The sequence below is a fragment of the Leuresthes tenuis genome, unplaced genomic scaffold, assembly GCF_036924035.1.
Source record: "Leuresthes tenuis unplaced genomic scaffold, fLeuTen1.0.hap1 SCAF_1, whole genome shotgun sequence".
Lineage (NCBI taxonomy): Eukaryota > Metazoa > Chordata > Actinopteri > Atheriniformes > Atherinopsidae > Leuresthes > Leuresthes tenuis.
In genome coordinates, this window is record NW_027325355.1 from 2,736,690 (window position 1) to 2,750,401 (window position 13,712).

The window sequence follows — 13,712 nt, forward strand, 5'->3', positions numbered from 1 at the left end:
CACACAAATTCTGGGCATTCTCGGACAATATGTCCCGGCTGCAAACATAATCGGCATACCTTTACCTGTCTATCGTGTATGACCCTGAAGAAGTGGTGTCCGTTGGCCGTGTTGAATTTTGCAGAGTATGGCAGAGACTGTACTGCATCTGTGAATCTCACCCTGACAAACCTTGTGCCATCCACAATCGATGTTCCAGGCCACATTCTCCTCTTTATTTTGGATACTGCTTCCACTCCCCATCCTCGCAATTTCTCCAAGATCTCCTCATCCGAAACATATGCTGGCAAATTTAGAAAAGAGACGATCAGTTCATCATTTACCAGTTTCCTCCCCGTTACCACCATTGCTCCCATCTTGAAGCCATCCATTAATTTGTCTCTTGCTATTTCGTTGCTTAGAGTGATTTCATAGGATGTTGGCCCCAAGGGCCTACACCCCAGAATTCCTCCGCACAGCATGCGTATCGTCCTCAGAAGGTTAATAATTGTCACCTTCTCTGGCCCCTCAATATCTATGACCATTGTCAGCTCTTTTTTATAGGAAGCCTCTCCTACATCCTTCTCTGTCACCATTTTCCCAGTTAACTTGTCCATTGTCTCGTCTCTCCGGTCCACTACCCCCACCAAATCATCCATCTGAAAAACAAAACAGAACAAAAAGCGCCTCCCCACCGCCTGCGCTGATGGGGAGGGATAATCCCCACACAAAAAAAAGAATCAAGATCTATATCTATATTGCTGGAAAAACAAACAAAAGAAAGGAAGGAAAGACAAAAACACTCAGCAAACAATTGGAGCGAGAGCTCCTCAGACCTGCTGCTGCACTCTGTGGCTCCCACACCTGTTGCTCATCAGAAAAATGGGCGTGTTCAGGGTGGTGTGGCCGTAAGCAACAAAGTCTTTGACAAATGTGCATTATATAGGTACTGGAATCATACAGTTCCTCTATGTAACCAGATAATTGCCGAGAAAGGCTGACTTGTAGTGGGCATATCTTCTTCCCTGATGTGATTATTCTCTGCAGCTGAAACTGAGACTCTCAGATCACTTTGTGTCTGCCAACAAAGCAGCATTAGCTGAAGATGACCAACTTCCTCATGTGTCACAGGGTGATCAGACGTTGCAACAAAAGACATGCAGGTGGTAGAGAGAAGAGAAAAAGCTTACAGCACCTGGTATTCCCAAGCGGTCTCTCATCCAAGTACTAACCAGGCCCAACCCTCCTTGGCTTCTGTGAGCAGACGAGGTCAGACATATTCAGGGTGGTTTGGCCGTAAGCAACAATCTCTGTGACAAATGTGCATTATATAGGCAATGGAATCATATGGTTCCTCTATGTAACAAGATAATTGCCGAGAAAGGCTGATATGTAGTGGGCACATCTTGTTCCCTGACGTGATAATTTTCTCCAGCTGAAAATGAGACTCTAAGATCACTTCGTGTCTGCCAACAAAGCAGCAGCAGCTGAAGATGACCAACTTCCTCATGTGTCACAGGGTGATCAGACGTTGCAACAAAAGACATGCAGGTGGTTGAGAGAAGAGAAAAAGCTTACAGCACCTGGTATTCCCAAGCTGTCTCCCATTCAAGTACTAACAAGGCCCAACCCTGCTTGGCTTCCAAGATCAGACGAGGTCGGGCATGTTCAGGGTGGTGTGTCCGTAAGCAACAATGTCTGTGACAAATGTGCATTATATAGGTACTGGAATAATACAGTTCCTCTATGTAACCAGATAATTGCCGAGAAAGGCTAACTTGTAGTGGGCACATCTTCTTACCTGATGTGATTATTCTCTGCAGCTGAAACTGAGACTCTCAGATCACTTTGTGTCTGCCAACAAAGCAGCAGCAGCTGAAGATGACCAACTTCCTCATGTGTCACAGGGTGATCAGACGTTTCAACAAAAGACATGCAGGTGGTAGAGAGAAGAGAAAAAGCTTACAGCACCTGGTATTCCCAGACAGTCTACCATCCAAGTACTAACCAGGTCCAAACCTGCTTGGCTTCCGAGATCAGATGAGGTCGGGCATATTCAGGGTGGTGTGGCCGTAAGTAACCATAACTGTGACAAATGTGCATTATATAGGTACTGGAATCATACAGTTCCTCTATGTAACCAGATAATTGCAGAGAAAGGCTGACTTGTAGTGGGCACATCTTCTTCCCTGATGTGATAATTCTCTGCAGCTGAAACTGAGACTCTCAGATCACTTCGTGTCTGCCAACAAAGCAGCAGCAGCTGAAGATGACCAACTTCCTCATGTGTCACAGGGTGATCAGACTTTGCAACAAAAGACATGCAGGTGGTCGAGAGAAGAGAAAAAGCTTACAGCACCTGGTATTCCCAAGCGGTCTCTCATCCAAGTACTAACCAGGCCCAACCCTCCTTGGCTTCTGTGAGCAGACGAGGTCAGACATATTCAGGGTGGTTTGGCCGTAAGCAACAATCTCTGTGACAAATGTGCATTATATAGGCAATGGAATCATATGGTTCCTCTATGTAACAAGATAATTGCCGAGAAAGGCTGATATGTAGTGGGCACATCTTGTTCCCTGACGTGATAATTTTCTCCAGCTGAAAATGAGACTCTAAGATCACTTCGTGTCTGCCAACAAAGCAGCAGCAGCTGAAGATGACCAACTTCCTCATGTGTCACAGGGTGATCAGACGTTGCAACAAAAGACATGCAGGTGGTTGAGAGAAGAGAAAAAGCTTACAGCACCTGGTATTCCCAAGCGGTCTCCCATCCAAGTACTAACCAGGCCCAACCCTGCTTGGCTTCCAAGATCAGACGAGGTCGGGCATATTCAGGGTGGTGTGGCCGTAAGCAACAATGTCTGTGACAAATATAAACTGTATAGGTACTGGAATCATACGGTTCCTCTATGCAACCAGATAATTGCCAAGAAAGGCTGATAAGTAGTGGAAACATCTTCCCTGACGTGATTATTCTCTCCAGCTGAAACTGAGACTCTCATATCACTTCGTGTCTGCCAACAAAGCAGCAGCAGCTGAAGATGACCAACTTCCTCATGTGTCACAGGGCGATCAGACATTGCAACAAAAGACATGTAGGTGGTAGAGAGAAGAGAAAAAATTTACAGCACCTGGTATTCCCAAGTGGTCTCCCATTCAAGTACTAACCAGGCCCAACCCTGCTTGGCTTCCGAGATCAGGCGAGGTCAGGCATGTTCCGGGTGGTGTGGCCGTAAGCAGCAATGTCTCTGACAAATGTGCATTATATAGGTACTGGAATCATACGGTTCCTCTATGTAACCAGATAATTGCCGAGAAAGGCTGATGTGTAGCGGGTAAATCATCTTCTCTGATGTGATCATTCTCTGCAACTGAAACTGAGACTCTCAGATCACTTCATGTCTGCCAACAAAGCAGCAGCAGCTGAAGATGACCAACTTCCTCATGTGTCACAGGGTGATCAGACGTTGCAACAAAAGACATGCAGGTGGTAGAGAGAAGAGAAAAAATTTACAGCACCTGGTATTCCCAAGTGGTCTCCCATCCAAGTACTAACCAGGCCCAACCCTGCTTGGCTTCCGAGATCAGACGAGGTCAGGCATGTTCCGGGTGGTGTGGCCGTAAGCAGCAATGTCTCTGACAAATGTGCATTATATAGGTACTGGAATCATACGGTTCCTCTATGCAACCAGATAATTGCCGAGAAAGGCTGATATGTAGTGGGCACATCTTGTTCCCTGACGTGATAATTTTCTCCAGCTGAAAATGAGACTCTAAGATCACTTCGTGTCTGCCAACAAAGCAGCAGCAGCTGAAGATGACCAACTTCCTCATGTGTCACAGGGTGATCAGACGTTGCAACAAAAGACATGCAGGTGGTTGAGAGAAGAGAAAAAGCTTACAGCACCTGGTATTCCCAAGCGGTCTCCCATCCAAGTACTAACCAGGCCCAACCCTGCTTGGCTTCCAAGATCAGACGAGGTCGGGCATATTCAGGGTGGTGTGGCCGTAAGCAACAATGTCTGTGACAAATATAAACTGTATAGGTACTGGAATCATACGGTTCCTCTATGCAACCAGATAATTGCCAAGAAAGGCTGATAAGTAGTGGAAACATCTTCCCTGACGTGATTATTCTCTCCAGCTGAAACTGAGACTCTCATATCACTTCGTGTCTGCCAACAAAGCAGCAGCAGCTGAAGATGACCAACTTCCTCATGTGTCACAGGGCGATCAGACATTGCAACAAAAGACATGTAGGTGGTAGAGAGAAGAGAAAAAATTTACAGCACCTGGTATTCCCAAGTGGTCTCCCATTCAAGTACTAACCAGGCCCAACCCTGCTTGGCTTCCGAGATCAGGCGAGGTCAGGCATGTTCCGGGTGGTGTGGCCGTAAGCAGCAATGTCTCTGACAAATGTGCATTATATAGGTACTGGAATCATACGGTTCCTCTATGTAACCAGATAATTGCCGAGAAAGGCTGATGTGTAGCGGGTAAATCATCTTCTCTGATGTGATCATTCTCTGCAACTGAAACTGAGACTCTCAGATCACTTCATGTCTGCCAACAAAGCAGCAGCAGCTGAAGATGACCAACTTCCTCATGTGTCACAGGGTGATCAGACGTTGCAACAAAAGACATGCAGGTGGTAGAGAGAAGAGAAAAAATTTACAGCACCTGGTATTCCCAAGTGGTCTCCCATCCAAGTACTAACCAGGCCCAACCCTGCTTGGCTTCCGAGATCAGACGAGGTCAGGCATGTTCCGGGTGGTGTGGCCGTAAGCAGCAATGTCTCTGACAAATGTGCATTATATAGGTACTGGAATCATACGGTTCCTCTATGCAACCAGATAATTGCCGAGAAAGGCTGATGTGTAGCGGGTAAATCATCTTCTCTGATGTGATCATTCTCTGCAACTGAAACTGAGACTCTCAGATCACTTCATGTCTGCCAACAAAGCAGCAGAAGCTGAAGATGACCAACTTCCTCATGTGTCACAGGGTGATCAGACGTTGCAACAAAAGACATGCAGGTGGTAGAGAGAAGAGAAAAAGCTTACAGCACCTGGTATTCGCAAGCGGTCTCCCATTCAAGAACTAACCAGGCCCAACCCTGCTTGGCTTCCGAGATCAGACGAGGTCGAGCTTATTCAGGGTGGTGTGGCGGTAAGCAACAATATCTGGTGCAAATGTGTATTATATAGGTACTGGGATCATACACTTCCTCTATGTAACCAGATAATTGCCGAGAAAGGCTGACTCTTAGTGGGCACATCTTCCTCCTTGATGTGATTATTCTCTGGAGCTGTAACTGAGACTCTCAGATCACTTCATGTCTGCCAACAAAGCAGCAGCAGCAGCTGAAGATGACCAACTTCCTCATGTGTCACAGGGTGATCAGACGTTGCAACAAAAGACATGCAGGTTGTAGAGAGAAGAGAAAAAGCTTACAGCAAATGGTATTTTCAAGCGGTCTCCCACCCAAGTACTAACCAGGCCCAACCCTGCTTGGCTTCCGAGATCAGACGAGGTCAGGCATATTGAGGGTGGTGTGGCCGTAAGCAACAATGTCTGTGACAAATGTGCATTATATAAGTACAGGAATCATACGGTTCCTCTATGTAACCAGATAATTGCTGAGAAAGGCTGATGTGTAGTGGGCACATCTTCTTCCCTGACGTGATTATTCTCTTCAGCTGAAACTGAGACTCTCAGATCACTTCGTGTCTTCAAACAAAGCAGCAGCAGCTGAAGATGACCAACTTCCTCATGTGTCACAGGGTGATCAGACGTTGCAACAAAAGACATGCAGGTTGTAGAGAGAAGAGAAAACGCTTACAGCACCTGGTATTCCCAAGCAGTCTCCCATTGAAGTACTAACCAGGCCCAACCCTCCTTGGCTTCCGAGATCAGACGAGGTCGGGCATATTCAGGGTGGTGTGGCCGTAAGGAACAATTTCTGTGACAAATGTGCATTATATAAGTACTGGAATCATACACTTCCTCTATGTAACCAGATAATTTCCGAGAAAGGCTCACTTGTTATGGGCACATCTTCTTCCCTGATGTGATCATTCTCTGCAGCTGAAACTGAGACTCTCAGATCACTTCGTGTCTGCCAACAAAGCAGCAGCAGCTGAAGATGACCACCTTCCTCATGTGTCACAGGGTGATCAGACGTTGCAACAAAAGACATGCAGGTGGTAGAGAGAAGAGAAAAAACTTAAAGCACCTGGTATTCCCAAGAGGTCTTCCATCCAAGTACTAACCAGGCCCAACCCTCCTTGGCTTCCGAGATCAGACGAGGTCGGGCATGTTCAGGGTGGTGTGGCCGTAAGCAACCATAACTGTGACAAATGTGCATTATATAGGTACTGGAATCATACAGTTCCTCTATGTAACCAGATAATTGCAGAGAAAGGCTGACTTGTAGTGGGCACATCTTCTTCCCTGATGTGATAATTCTCTGCAGCTGAAACTGAGACTCTCAGATCACTTCGTGTCTGCCAACAAAGCAGCAGCAGCTGAAGATGACCAACTTCCTCATGTGTCACAGGGTGATCAGATGTTACAACAAAAGACATGCAGGTGGTCGAGAGAAGAGAAAAAGCTTACAGCACCTGGTATTCCAAAGCAGTCTCCCATCCAAGTACTAACCAGGCCCAACCGTGCTTGGCTTCTGAGATCGGACAAGGTCGGATATGTTCAGGGTGGTGTGGCCGTAAGCAACAAAGTCTTTGACAAATGTGCATTATATAGGTACTGGAATCATACAGTTCCTCTATGTAACCAGATAATTGCCGAGAAAGGCTGATGTGTAGTGGGCATATATTCTTCCCTGATGTGATTATTCTCTGCAGCTGAAACTGAGACTCTCAGATCACTTTGTGTCTGCCAACAAAGCAGCAGCAGCTGAAGATGACCAACTTCCTCATGTGTCACAGGGTGATCAGATGTTACAACAAAAGACATGCAGGTGGTAGAGAGAAGAGAAAAAGCTTACAGCACCTGGTATTCCCAAGCAGTCTCCCACCCAAGTACTAACCAGGCAAAACCCTGCTTGGCTTCCGAGATCAGACGAGATCGGGCATATTATATTCAGGGTGGTGTGGCCGTAAGCGACAATCTCTGTGACAAATGTGTATTATATAGGTACTGGAATCATACACTTCCTCTATGTAACCAGATAATTGCCGAGAAAGGCTGACTCTTAGTGGGCACATCTTCCTTCTTGATGTGATCATTCTCTTCAGCTGAAACTGAGACTCTCAGATCACTTCGTGTCTGCCAACAAAGCAGCAGAAGCTGAAGATGACCAACTTCCTCATGTGTCACAGGGTGATCAGACGTTGCAACAAAAGACATGCAGGTGGTAGAGAGAAGAGAAAAAGCTTACAGCACCTGGTATTCGCAAGCGGTCTCCCATTCAAGAACTAACCAGGCCCAATCCTGCTTGGCTTCCGAGATCAGACGAGGTCGAGCTTATTCAGGGTTGTGTGGCGGTAAGCAACAATATCTGGTACAAATGTGTATTATATAGGTACTGGAATCATACACTTCCTCTATGTAACCAGATAATTGCCGAGAAAGGCTGACTCTTAGTGGGCACATCTTCCACCTTGATGTGATTATTCTCTGGAGCTGAAACTGAGACTCTCAGATCACTTCATGTCTGCCAACAAAGCAGCAGCAGCAGCTGAAGATGACCAACTTCCTCATGTGTCACAGGGTGATCAGACGTTGCAACAAAAGACATGCAGGTTGTAGAGAGAAGAGAAAAAGCTTACAGCAAATGGTATTTTCAAGCGGTCTCCCACCCAAGTACTAACCAGGCCCAACCCTGCTTGGCTTCCGAGATCAGACGAGGTCAGGCATATTGAGGGTGGTGTGGCCGTAAGCAACAATGTCAGTGACAAATGTGCATTATATAAGTACAGGAATCATACGGTTCCTCTATGTAACCAGATAATTGCTGAGAAAGGCTGATGTGTAGTGGGCACATCTTCTTCCCTGACGTGATTATTCTCTTCAGCTGAAACTGAGACTCTCAGATCACTTCGTGTCTTCAAACAAAGCAGCAGCAGCTGAAGATGACCAACTTCCTCATGTGTCACAGGGTGATCAGACGTTGCAACAAAAGACATGCAGGTTGTAGAGAGAAGAGAAAACGCTTACAGCACCTGGTATTCCCAAGCAGTCTCCCATTGAAGTACTAACCAGGCCCAACCCTCCTTGGCTTCCGAGATCAGACGAGGTCGGGCATATTCAGGGTGGTGTGGCCGTAAGGAACAATTTCTGTGACAAATGTGCATTATATAAGTACTGGAATCATACACTTCCTCTATGTAACCAGATAATTTCCAAGAAAGGCTGACTCTTAGTGGGCACATCTTCCTTCTTGATGTGATCATTCTCTTCAGCTGAAACTGAGACTCTCAGATCACTTCGTGTCTGCCAACAAAGCAGCAGCAGCTGCTGAAGATGACCAACTTCCTCATGTGTCATAGGGTGATCAGACGTTGCAACAAAAGACATGCAGGTGGTAGAGAGAAGAGAAAAAGCTTAAAGCACCTGGTATTCCCAAGAGGTCTTCCATCCAAGTACTAACCAGGTCCAACCCTCCTTGGCTTCCGAGATCAGACGAGGTCGGGCATGTTCAGGGTGGTGTGGCCGTAAGCAACAATGTCTCTGACAAATGTGCATTATATAGGTACTGGAATCATACGGTTCCTCTATGCAACCAGTTAATTTCCGAGAAAGGCTGATGTGTACTGGGCACATCTTCTTCCCTGACGTGATTATTCTCTGCAGCTGAAACTGAGACTCTCAGATCACTTTGTGTCTGCCAACAAAGCAGCAGCAGCTGAAGATGACCAACTTCCTCATGTGTCACAGGGTGATCAGACGTTGCAACAAAAGACATGCAGGTGGTAGAGAGAAGAGAAAAAGCTTACAGCATCTGGTATTCCCAAGCGGTCTCTCATCCAAGTACTAACCAGGCCCAACCCTCCTTGGCTTCTGAGAGCAGACGAGGTCAGACATATTCAGGGTGGTTTGGCCGTAAGCAACAATCTCTGTGACAAATGTGCATTATATAGGCAATGGAATCATATGGTTCCTCTGTAACAAGATAATTGCCGAGAAAGGCTGATATGTAGTGGGCACATCTTGTTCCCTGACGTGATAATTTTCTCCAGCTGAAAATGAGACTCTCAGATCACTTCGTGTCTGCCAACAAAGCAGCAGCAGCTGAAGATGACCACCTTCCTCATGTGTCACAGGGTGATCAGACGTTGCAACAAAAGACATGCAGGTGGTAGAGAGAAGAGAAAAAGCTTAAAGCACCTGGTATTCCCAAGAGGTCTTCCATCCAAGTACTAACCAGGCCCAACCCTCCTTGGCTTCCGAGATCAGACGAGGTCGGGCATGTTCAGGGTGGTGTGGCCGTAAGCAACAATGTCTCTGACAAATGTGCATTATATAGGTACTGGAATCATACACTTCCTCTATGTAACCAGATAATTGCCGAGAAAGGCTGACTCTTAGTGGGCACATCTTCCTTCTTGATGTGATCATTCTCTTCAGCTGAAACTGAGACTCTCAGATCACTTCGTGTCTGCCAACAAAGCAGCAGAAGCTGAAGATGACCAACTTCCTCATGTGTCACAGGGTGATCAGACGTTGCAACAAAAGACATGCAGGTGGTAGAGAGAAGAGAAAAAGCTTACAGCACCTGGTATTCGCAAGCGGTCTCCCATTCAAGAACTAACCAGGCCCAACCCTGCTTGGCTTCCGAGATCAGACGAGGTCGAGCTTATTCAGGGTGGTGTGGCGGTAAGCAACAATATCTGGTACAAATGTGTATTATATAGGTACTGGAATCATACACTTCCTCTATGTAACCAGATAATTGCCGAGAAAGGCTGACTCTTAGTGGGCACATCTTCCACCTTGATGTGATTATTCTCTGGAGCTGAAACTGAGACTCTCAGATCACTTCATGTCTGCCAACAAAGCAGCAGCAGCAGCTGAAGATGACCAACTTCCTCATGTGTCACAGGGTGATCAGACGTTGCAACAAAAGACATGCAGGTTGTAGAGAGAAGAGAAAAAGCTTACAGCAAATGGTATTTTCAAGCGGTCTCCCACCCAGGTACTAACCAGGCCCAACCCTGCTTGGCTTCCGAGATCAGACGAGGTCAGGCATATTGAGGGTGGTGTGGCCGTAAGCAACAATGTCTGTGACAAATGTGCATTATATAAGTACAGGAATCATACGGTTCGTCTATGTAACCAGATAATTGCTGAGAAAGGCTGATGTGTAGTGGGCACATCTTCTTCCCTGACGTGATTATTCTCTTCAGCTGAAACTGAGACTCTCAGATCACTTCGTGTCTTCAAACAAAGCAGCAGCAGCTGAAGATGACCAACTTCCTCATGTGTCACAGGGTGATCAGACGTTGCAACAAAAGACATGCAGGTTGTAGAGAGAAGAGAAAACGCTTACAGCACCTGGTATTCCCAAGCAGTCTCGCATTGAAGTACTAACCAGGCCCAACCCTCCTTGGCTTCCGAGATCAGACGAGGTCGGGCATATTCAGGGTGGTGTGGCCGTAAGGAACAATTTCTGTGACAAATGTGCATTATATAAGTACTGGAATCATACACTTCCTCTATGTAACCAGATAATTTCCGAGAAAGGCTCACTTGTTATGGGCACATCTTCTTCCCTGATGTGATCATTCTCTGCAGATGAAACTGAGACTCTCAGATCACTTCGTGTCTGCCAACAAAGCAGCAGCAGCTGCTGAAGATGACCAACTTCCTCATGTGTCATAGGGTGATCAGACGTTGCAACAAAAGACATGCAGGTGGTAGAGAGAAGAGAAAAAGCTTAAAGCACCTGGTATTCCCAAGAGGTCTTCCATCCAAGTACTAACCAGGCCCAACACTCCTTGGCTTCCGAGATCAGACGAGGTCGGGCATGTTCAGGGTGGTGTGGCCGTAAGCAACAATGTCTCTGACAAATGTGCATTATATAGGTACTGGAATCATACGGTTCCTCTATGCAACCAGTTAATTTCCGAGAAAGGCTGATGTGTACTGGGCACATCTTCTTCCCTGACGTGATTATTCTCTGCAGCTGAAACTGAGACTCTCAGATCACTTTGTGTCTGCCAACAAAGCAGCAGCAGCTGAAGATGACCAACTTCCTCATGTGTCACAGGGTGATCAGACGTTGCAACAAAAGACATGCAGGTGGTAGAGAGAAGAGAAAAAGCTTACAGCATCTGGTATTCCCAAGCGGTCTCTCATCCAAGTACTAACCAGGCCCAACCCTCCTTGGCTTCTGAAAATAGACGAGGTCAGACATATTCAGGGTGGTTTGGCCGTAAGCAACAATCTCTGTGACAAATGTGCATTATATAGGCAATGGAATCATATGGTTCCTCTATGTAACAAGATAATTGCCGAGAAAGGCTGATATGTAGTGGGCACATCTTGTTCCCTGACGTGATAATTTTCTCCAGCTGAAAATGAGACTCTCAGATCACTTCGTGTCTGCCAACAAAGCAGCAGCAGCTGAAGATGACCACCTTCCTCATGTGTCACAGGGTGATCAGACGTTGCAACAAAAGACATGCAGGTGGTAGAGAGAAGAGAAAAAGCTTAAAGCACCTGGTATTCCCAAGAGGTCTTCCATCCAAGTACTAACCAGGCCCAACCCACCTTGGCTTCTGAGAGCAGACGAGGTCAGACATATTCAGGGTGGTTTGGCCGTAAGCAACAATCTCTGTGACAAATGTGCATTATATAGGCAATGGAATCATATGGTTCCTCTATGTAACAAGATAATTGCCGAGAAAGGCTGATATGTAGTGGGCACATCTTCTTCCCTGACGTGATAATTTTCTCCAGCTGAAAATGAGACTCTAAGATCACTTCGTGTCTGCCAACAAAGCAGCAGCAGCTGCTGAAGATGACCAACTTCCTCATGTGTCACAGGGTGATCAGACGTTGCAACAAAAGACATGCAGGTGGTTGAGAGAAGAGAAAAAGCTTACAGCACCTGGTATTCCCAAGCTGTCTCCCATCCAAGTACTAACCAGGCCCAACCCTGCTTGGCTTCCAAGATCAGAAGAGGTCGGGCATATTCAGAGTGGTGTGGCCGTAAGCAACAATGTCTGTGACAAATATAAACTGTATAGGTACTGGAATCATACGGTTCCTCTATGCAACCAGATAATTGCCAAGAAAGGCTGATAAGTAGTGGAAACATCTTCCCTGACGTGATTATTCTCTCCAGCTGAAACTGAGACTCTCATATCACTTCGTGTCTGCCAACAAAGCAGCAGCAGCTGAAGATGATCAACTTCCTCATGTGTCACAGGGCGATCAGACATTGCAACAAAAGACATGCAGGTGGTAGAGAGAAGAGAAAAAATTTACAGCACCTGGTATTCCCAAGCAGTCTCCCATTCAAGTACTAACAAGGCCCAACCCTGCTTGGGTTCTGAGATCAGACGAGGTCGGGCATATTCAGGGTGGTGTGGCCGTAAGCAACAATGTCTCTGACAAATGTGCATTATATAGGTACTGGAATCATACGGTTCCTCTATGCAACCAGTTAATTTCCGAGAAAGGCTGATGTGTACTGGGCACATCTTCTTCCCTGACGTGATTATTCTCTGCAGCTGAAACTGAGACTCTCAGATCACTTTGTGTCTGCCAACAAAGCAGCAGCAGCTGAAGATGACCAACTTCCTCATGTGTCACAGGGTGATCAGACGTTGCAACAAAAGACATGCAGGTGGTAGAGAGAAGAGAAAAAGCTTACAGCATCTGGTATTCCCAAGCGGTCTCTCATCCAAGTACTAACCAGGCCCAACCCTCCTTGGCTTCTGAGAGCAGACGAGGTCAGACATATTCAGGGTGGTTTGGCCGTAAGCAACAATCTCTGTGACAAATGTGCATTATATAGGCAATGGAATCATATGGTTCCTCTGTAACAAGATAATTGCCGAGAAAGGCTGATATGTAGTGGGCACATCTTGTTCCCTGACGTGATAATTTTCTCCAGCTGAAAATGAGACTCTCAGATCACTTCGTGTCTGCCAACAAAGCAGCAGCAGCTGAAGATGACCACCTTCCTCATGTGTCACAGGGTGATCAGACGTTGCAACAAAAGACATGCAGGTGGTAGAGAGAAGAGAAAAAGCTTAAAGCACCTGGTATTCCCAAGAGGTCTTCCATCCAAGTACTAACCAGGCCCAACCCTCCTTGGCTTCCGAGATCAGACGAGGTCGGGCATGTTCAGGGTGGTGTGGCCGTAAGCAACAATGTCTCTGACAAATGTGCATTATATAGGTACTGGAATCATACACTTCCTCTATGTAACCAGATAATTGCCGAGAAAGGCTGACTCTTAGTGGGCACATCTTCCTTCTTGATGTGATCATTCTCTTCAGCTGAAACTGAGACTCTCAGATCACTTCGTGTCTGCCAACAAAGCAGCAGAAGCTGAAGATGACCAACTTCCTCATGTGTCACAGGGTGATCAGACGTTGCAACAAAAGACATGCAGGTGGTAGAGAGAAGAGAGAAAGCTTACAGCACCTGGTATTCGCAAGCGGTCTCCCATTCAAGAACTAACCAGGCCCAACCCTGCTTGGCTTCCGAGATCAGACGAGGTCGAGCTTATTCAGGGTGGTGTGGCGGTAAGCAACAA

The 13,712-nt window shown here is 46.4% G+C and overlaps 2 non-coding genes and 31 pseudogenes across 2 annotated transcripts; all 33 read right to left on the reverse strand.

Moving 5' to 3' along the window:
* Positions 1-1,162: 1,162 nt before the first annotated feature.
* Positions 1,163-1,281, reverse strand: LOC140291895 (5S ribosomal RNA; annotated as a pseudogene).
* Positions 1,282-1,550: 269 nt separating this feature from the next.
* On the reverse strand, positions 1,551-1,669 carry LOC140292800 (5S ribosomal RNA; annotated as a pseudogene).
* Positions 1,670-1,938: 269 nt separating this feature from the next.
* On the reverse strand, positions 1,939-2,057 carry LOC140319491 (5S ribosomal RNA; annotated as a pseudogene).
* Positions 2,058-2,326: 269 nt separating this feature from the next.
* Positions 2,327-2,445, reverse strand: LOC140291896 (5S ribosomal RNA; annotated as a pseudogene).
* A 269-nt stretch (positions 2,446-2,714) lies between these two features.
* LOC140273020 (5S ribosomal RNA) lies at positions 2,715-2,833 on the reverse strand. The gene has a single exon (XR_011907998.1). It is a non-coding gene; the product is annotated as a 5S ribosomal RNA (ribosomal RNA).
* Positions 2,834-3,099: 266 nt separating this feature from the next.
* Positions 3,100-3,218, reverse strand: LOC140281903 (5S ribosomal RNA; annotated as a pseudogene).
* A 269-nt stretch (positions 3,219-3,487) lies between these two features.
* On the reverse strand, positions 3,488-3,606 carry LOC140300908 (5S ribosomal RNA; annotated as a pseudogene).
* Positions 3,607-3,875: 269 nt separating this feature from the next.
* On the reverse strand, positions 3,876-3,994 carry LOC140273094 (5S ribosomal RNA). Its single transcript, XR_011908000.1, has one exon. It is a non-coding gene; the product is annotated as a 5S ribosomal RNA (ribosomal RNA).
* A 266-nt stretch (positions 3,995-4,260) lies between these two features.
* LOC140281918 (5S ribosomal RNA) lies at positions 4,261-4,379 on the reverse strand (annotated as a pseudogene).
* Positions 4,380-4,648: 269 nt separating this feature from the next.
* LOC140300909 (5S ribosomal RNA) lies at positions 4,649-4,767 on the reverse strand (annotated as a pseudogene).
* Positions 4,768-5,036: 269 nt separating this feature from the next.
* On the reverse strand, positions 5,037-5,155 carry LOC140286287 (5S ribosomal RNA; annotated as a pseudogene).
* A 272-nt stretch (positions 5,156-5,427) lies between these two features.
* On the reverse strand, positions 5,428-5,546 carry LOC140293285 (5S ribosomal RNA; annotated as a pseudogene).
* A 269-nt stretch (positions 5,547-5,815) lies between these two features.
* Positions 5,816-5,934, reverse strand: LOC140277277 (5S ribosomal RNA; annotated as a pseudogene).
* A 269-nt stretch (positions 5,935-6,203) lies between these two features.
* LOC140269122 (5S ribosomal RNA) lies at positions 6,204-6,322 on the reverse strand (annotated as a pseudogene).
* A 269-nt stretch (positions 6,323-6,591) lies between these two features.
* On the reverse strand, positions 6,592-6,710 carry LOC140290217 (5S ribosomal RNA; annotated as a pseudogene).
* A 269-nt stretch (positions 6,711-6,979) lies between these two features.
* LOC140279611 (5S ribosomal RNA) lies at positions 6,980-7,103 on the reverse strand (annotated as a pseudogene).
* Positions 7,104-7,372: 269 nt separating this feature from the next.
* On the reverse strand, positions 7,373-7,491 carry LOC140296390 (5S ribosomal RNA; annotated as a pseudogene).
* Positions 7,492-7,763: 272 nt separating this feature from the next.
* On the reverse strand, positions 7,764-7,882 carry LOC140293286 (5S ribosomal RNA; annotated as a pseudogene).
* A 269-nt stretch (positions 7,883-8,151) lies between these two features.
* LOC140277284 (5S ribosomal RNA) lies at positions 8,152-8,270 on the reverse strand (annotated as a pseudogene).
* A 272-nt stretch (positions 8,271-8,542) lies between these two features.
* LOC140269948 (5S ribosomal RNA) lies at positions 8,543-8,661 on the reverse strand (annotated as a pseudogene).
* Positions 8,662-8,930: 269 nt separating this feature from the next.
* On the reverse strand, positions 8,931-9,049 carry LOC140291510 (5S ribosomal RNA; annotated as a pseudogene).
* A 267-nt stretch (positions 9,050-9,316) lies between these two features.
* LOC140306826 (5S ribosomal RNA) lies at positions 9,317-9,435 on the reverse strand (annotated as a pseudogene).
* Positions 9,436-9,704: 269 nt separating this feature from the next.
* LOC140286298 (5S ribosomal RNA) lies at positions 9,705-9,823 on the reverse strand (annotated as a pseudogene).
* A 272-nt stretch (positions 9,824-10,095) lies between these two features.
* On the reverse strand, positions 10,096-10,214 carry LOC140295533 (5S ribosomal RNA; annotated as a pseudogene).
* Positions 10,215-10,483: 269 nt separating this feature from the next.
* LOC140293596 (5S ribosomal RNA) lies at positions 10,484-10,602 on the reverse strand (annotated as a pseudogene).
* A 272-nt stretch (positions 10,603-10,874) lies between these two features.
* On the reverse strand, positions 10,875-10,993 carry LOC140284072 (5S ribosomal RNA; annotated as a pseudogene).
* Positions 10,994-11,262: 269 nt separating this feature from the next.
* LOC140296690 (5S ribosomal RNA) lies at positions 11,263-11,381 on the reverse strand (annotated as a pseudogene).
* A 269-nt stretch (positions 11,382-11,650) lies between these two features.
* LOC140292038 (5S ribosomal RNA) lies at positions 11,651-11,769 on the reverse strand (annotated as a pseudogene).
* A 272-nt stretch (positions 11,770-12,041) lies between these two features.
* On the reverse strand, positions 12,042-12,160 carry LOC140310095 (5S ribosomal RNA; annotated as a pseudogene).
* A 266-nt stretch (positions 12,161-12,426) lies between these two features.
* On the reverse strand, positions 12,427-12,545 carry LOC140294132 (5S ribosomal RNA; annotated as a pseudogene).
* A 269-nt stretch (positions 12,546-12,814) lies between these two features.
* Positions 12,815-12,933, reverse strand: LOC140291511 (5S ribosomal RNA; annotated as a pseudogene).
* Positions 12,934-13,200: 267 nt separating this feature from the next.
* LOC140306831 (5S ribosomal RNA) lies at positions 13,201-13,319 on the reverse strand (annotated as a pseudogene).
* A 269-nt stretch (positions 13,320-13,588) lies between these two features.
* On the reverse strand, positions 13,589-13,707 carry LOC140286309 (5S ribosomal RNA; annotated as a pseudogene).
* Positions 13,708-13,712: the final 5 nt, after the last annotated feature.